Source organism: Furipterus horrens, unplaced genomic scaffold (assembly GCF_987537825.1).
Source record: "Furipterus horrens unplaced genomic scaffold, mFurHor1.1.pri manual_scaffold_3, whole genome shotgun sequence".
Taxonomy (NCBI): Eukaryota; Metazoa; Chordata; class Mammalia; order Chiroptera; family Furipteridae; genus Furipterus; species Furipterus horrens.
Window position 1 is genome coordinate 92,604,809 of NW_028327173.1, and position 6,000 is coordinate 92,610,808.

Sequence of the window (6,000 nt, forward strand, 5' to 3'; positions counted from 1 at the left end):
CTTTAACAAATTCTAAATAGCCATACACTTTTAAACTCAAAAGCCAGACTCGTGGGAAAATTATATGCCCAAAGCTTTAATTTGTATTCTTTAGACAAAATGACTGGCTGATTGGCAGGCTATTTCAGAGAATTTTGGTAAGTAGCAAATTCTTTGGAAAGAATTTCAAGATGTCTCTGCCATCACACAGTCCTAAAATATAAAAGCACACAAAGTGGGTCTTTCTTCTGGGAAAAGCTACACATAAGAAATAGACATATGATAATATACTTGGAATGTGACCTCACAGTAAAAATGCTTTCTTTTTATAACAAGTTTGTAATTTTGAAAACAAAATGCATTATTTCACAACAGGAAACTACTGGGAATGATGAGGGGCATAAAATATATTCAAACAAATTGAGCTTGTTTAATATGTTTTTGACTCTTCCATTTTTGATTTCTTCTCTTGAACAAGTATTCCTTCATTTAAAGGTGTTGCACAGGAGAAAACTAGTGCTTTATATGCATGAGAGATCCATTATATGATTACCTGGAGGTAATTAAAATGATACACCATGTAATAAGGCAAATAGAATGTTGGGTGATTATTCAGGAAATCTGGCCAAGGTACAGGGTCGTAATTCCTTAGACATTCCACTCTCAGGGAGATCTTGTACTTCCCTTAGAGAGGTAAAAAAAAAAATCTCCTTGTCTGTAGAACACCCACGGGGAAGTCAATGCAAATCAGTGTACTTCCTCTTCTTCTTGTTCTGCATAAAGAACCTGAAGGGCAAGGAACAGATGTCACAAAAGCACCTCGGGAGCATATTTTTTATTATTACTAATAAGAATAAATGAAACCTTTGCATCTTTAGGTAAATCATGTGAGGCACATTTTTTTTCTCAGCTTTTAAAATTAATAATAACTATAAGGTATTTCATTGGGATTAATCACTAGCTGGAGTTTTGCTACTTTGATATGGGACAAAATTCAGTTGTCAGTCCTGAAGAAATCCTTTGCCTCTCAGTAACTGACATGAACCTACCTGTGGATTGTTGATCCCTCTAGAACTCAGGGATGGTGCTACAGAGACAATACTCTAGGCTCAGAATTTAAAACAACGAAATAAAACAAACAAAAGAGAAAAAAGAAATTAGTCTCTCTTGGCTTATTAGACAACATTTAAATAGAATTTACCAAGTAAATCTATTAGTAAATATCTCACAGTGCTTCTGAGCTCAACATTTTGTGAAGTCTAGATTTGCATTTGCCAACCTGCCCAGACACCTTTTATTTCAGTAGTTGGCTGAATAATTTCCAGAACATCAAAAGCAAACAGTACCACTTGGCTCTTTGCCAAATGTGTGGCCACTGGTATTAACCCTCACCTACAGGGGGAAAAAAATCTATTAGGGATTTTATCTTTAACAACTATTATCATGGGGTGAACACGCATGTGTGTATTTATTAATCAGAATATGGCTATGGTGGGAAAAGAGTGATAACTTCAGGTAATATCTAAATATGAAGTTTAATGATAATATTCAATAGTCATTGACTATGACATTAGACACAGGGATTAAAGGTTGGTGTTTCTATGTGATAATTGCATTTATTATTTTATCTCTACTAGCATATACCTATACTACTAACATCACACAGATATTTTTGATAATTCATCAGGTAGAGTTAAATTAATGAATTAACATTTGTATTATTTTTCTGTTACATTGAGGGAACCAGTAAGTTCGCATTTGGAAGTATATAACTATAAAATGAAGAGGTAATATGAAGAATCTCCACAGAAATACTCTGGACTCACTTTAGAATTTGCAATTACCTTCCCCAAACTCCACCAGCCTTTTTCCCATAGAAGTTTCTCTTTTTGGATTAAAATATTCAAACACAAGTCCATTAAAAGGGTCAAACACCAATAATGAAAATGGATCCAAAATTCAAAGTTGTAGAATAATTATTTCTCAAAGATCTTACTTGAAATGATAGTGTTTCCATTGCTTTCTTCATTGTTCAGGGCATTCCTACTTTAGGCAAGAAAAACTTAAATCCTCTCATTATCTCAGAGACCGTGTGACAAAGAAGAAAGTACATTTTCTGTGAACATAAGTGACCTAGCCCACACACCAATTATTTTCTGCCTGTGGGATCTCTCTTGATTTTAGTGATCTGCTCTAAAAAAAAATTTAAAAAAAAGGATGATGGTATTAACTTGGACTTACATGGCATTTTATGATTTTTGAGCACTTTTTAATATAATCTCAAATATCCTTGTCTGCATTTTTCTGATGAAGACACTTAAATAGGAAAAACTAAAGGATTCTCCAATACCTAAAAAAGTGACAAATGATGGGCAAGCTGAGATCTTTCCCTGAGATCGTTTCACTAGACTAGGCTCTTTTTATCCCCTCCAGAAAGACAACAGCACAAGCCTTTAAAAATATCCCTTCACACTCCAATTCCTATGATGAAGGCATAAAAGGAGGATAGGTTCATTAAAGTTTGTAGAAGAGGAAAATTATTTACCTTTTTTACATTTTCAAGGACAATTGGAAGAGTTATGTGAGAACAAAACTGTTAGACTTATTGACATAAAGTTGAAATGAGCTTAAAAACTGATCTAAAACTACAGATATGACTAAGGGAGCCTAAACTGGTCCTTCCCCTGATTTCCCTTCTCCTGATCAATGACACCAACATCTAGCTGATTCCCAGGACAGAAATATCCACATCATCAAAGTTTTCTATACCTTTACCTCTTGTTCTATTGAGTTAGTTGTCATGTTTGAATTCTTATTACTAATCTTTCTGTCTTTGCAGTCGCACAAGTAATGCTAGGGTCAGTCCTGTAGTATCTCTCCTCTGAATGACTGAAGTAGCTCCCCTAATGCATTTCCTGCTTTTGGTCTGTCTGCAGTCACCTTCCTAAAGTATAGGTCAAACTATGCCATGATGGTTCCAACCTTACTCAGAGCATTGGTTTCCAAACTTGTGTGTGCATCAGAATCAACAGAACTTATTAATACAGACTGCTAGGCCTCACTTACATAGGTATCGATGGGATTTAAGAATATACATTTCTAACAAGTTCCTAGGTTATGCTGATGATACCACACTTAGAGAATCATTCATCTAGAAAAATATATTTTAATTCTTAGCCCTAAGTTATTGGGTTGGCCAAAAAGTCTGTATAATTTTTTTCATAAAATAAAAGATACATTCTTCATTTTCACCAATAACATTATTGATTTGGATATTTTGTGTATGTTGGCTATCTCCTGTGTGGTGTAACACTGATTTTTCTCAATTAATGTCTCAATGGTTTCTGTCAACTCCAACTGGTCTACCCAACCCTGGAGCATCATCCAGTGAGAAATCTCTAGCATGAAACTTCGCAAACCAGTTCTGACACTTGCAATTAGTCACAACAACTTCTCCATACACTGCACAAATCTTTTTGGTGGTTCAATTGTGTTTTCACATTTTTTGAAATAGTAAAGCATTATATACCAAAATGTTGCTTATTTCTTCTATCTTCAATATTGAAATGGCCACATGAAAATTCACCAATTTTGATGTTTTTTTTCATGCACTCTGATATGATAGCTGCTACAATACAATCTAACAAAGTTGTTTCAAATGAAGTTAAAGACAACTAAGTGCTACTAGAGCTATATTATGGGGGGGAGGGGAATGAACTTTTTGGCCAACCCAATACTTTACAATAAAAATAATTGAGTCTAAAGGGATACTTTTCATTTGTGTGATATGCCATACAATTTAATATTATTAACATTTACCATTTAGAAATCTCCAGATCAGGTGCCTGGGTTTTAACCCTGCCTTCTAGACAGTAAAAGTATTGTGCACTGGAATGGTTTACTCAATATTTTGCATGAGTTTTCTCAGTTGTAAAAAGAAATTATAGAATGTTCCTACATAAAGAGAGCATGAGCTCTTAGTTCTTTGTAAGCATTCAGTTAATGTTAGCTACTGCTATTACTTATGAGTTGCCTTTTATGTGACATGTTTATTAATTCTAATTCTTACCATAATTCTGTAATGCAGCTATTTTATTCCCATTTTAACAGATGAAGTTGAAGCTCAGAGAGGTTAAATTTTTTTCTGATTTATTTAATTCAAAAACATACATTTTTCCTTAATTATGTTGACTCCTTTATACAATCTTTGCTCATGTCATTTCTCCACTTCTCAGAATTCTGTTTATCTCTCTATAAGGTCAATCAAGAAGACTTCTTCCATTTAGTCATCCCCTGGATGGTCACTGGCTGCATTTCTACTGTAACATTATCTCATGCTGCCTTGGTATCTATCTAGCCTAAAAAGCATATATTTTAAGAAACTTTATGGTAGTCAATGTTTTTGCAAACCCTTCTACCTCCCACAGCAACTAAATTAAAGCTCTGCTTAACATAAATTCTCAAATGTTTGGTAAATTTGAAAAAAGAACTTTAAAACAAAACTGAAATTAGGTTTCAGTTTGCATGGTCTCTCCATTCACTATTTTGATTCTGATAATGTGCGTTGAAATTTACATTGTATTAAAAACATAGTTGAATTCTGCTAAATTACTTAACTTGACACATTTAGTTGAAATTAGTTCAAATTCAGTCATTGTGTCAGTGATGGTTTGCATTCTCTCTTCTCAATTTAAGTGCATGATTAGCTATAGTAAAATAAAAGTGAGATTAAGTCCAGAAAAAAAACAAAGAACAAAAAACTCTCTTTCTACTCCTGACATCCAGGATAATAGTTAAGTAAAATAAGTTCATTGCCTAAAGTTTTTGGATACCTTTGTTTAAAAGTGTTTCTTGGCCTGTTTACTAATGATTACCTTAGTTCTCTGTCTTACATTTTTGTAAAAAAATCTTGTAAACTGCTAATCATTTCCATTGCCTTTAAGCAGTAGTAGGTATGCAATTTCTCTATATTTGCTATTTTAGGATACATGCCTTTAAAACCTTTTTTATATTTAAAATTATTTTATCTAAAGAAGTATCTCAGAGTTAACTTCTGTCATTATATTTAGCTTTTTAAAAATCTATCTCTGATTTTCTACTCTAATTTGAGTTTTTGAGAAAATTAAATACCTTTAGCATGGAATTTAATTCTGAATGTTAAGATGTATAGTGTGAACATTATATAGAATTTTACTTAAAAATTTTTTTCTTCTACTTTCTACTGACTAACATTTACATTTTTAATAGTAAGGAGCTCATATGATAAAGTAAGTAAAGAACACATGTAGAACCTTTACATCTTGAAAAGGGTAACAGATAGAATCTTGTATCCTAATTAGGTGGAACAAATATGCTGCAATTTGTAATTATTATAGCTATTACCATTATTTTTAATGAATACATTCTTGAATTAAGGTTCTCTTTAGTTTATTCATGGTATTGTAAGGAATGTTATAAAAAATGAGCAAGGCTTTCAGCCATTTATAATAAAAGCTGAATGACTAAACAGATCTACATTTTTTTTTATTTGCATTAATGAGTTCATCCCCAAATATATATGCAATAATATATAAAATTAAGTTATAAATGTAGGGATGTGCTCCAAGTCACCATGAAAATCTACATGCAAATGCATAATAATCACAAATCTACAATATTACAATATTAAAAAATACCCACAATTAAATTATCATGTGGAAATAATCATAATGTTATTGGAAACTCAATTATTGTGGCAACCCTTGTCAGGGAATTAGCAGAGTATGGCAAAGGCAAGTCAGACCTGAATTCATCAAATATATATTATCACAATATTACATGTTCACTTCGATTCCATGCAAAGACAAACATCCTCTCTCACTAGTATCTGTTCAATGCATTTGTATTATTCATGAACAACTCTGTGATCTATTATACATACAAAACTGATTGTATGCTTCTTGCCGCAGGCTACAGTGCAGAGACACAGAATTAATTTTATTATATACACATGCATGATAATTGTGAAGGATTCGGTCAAAT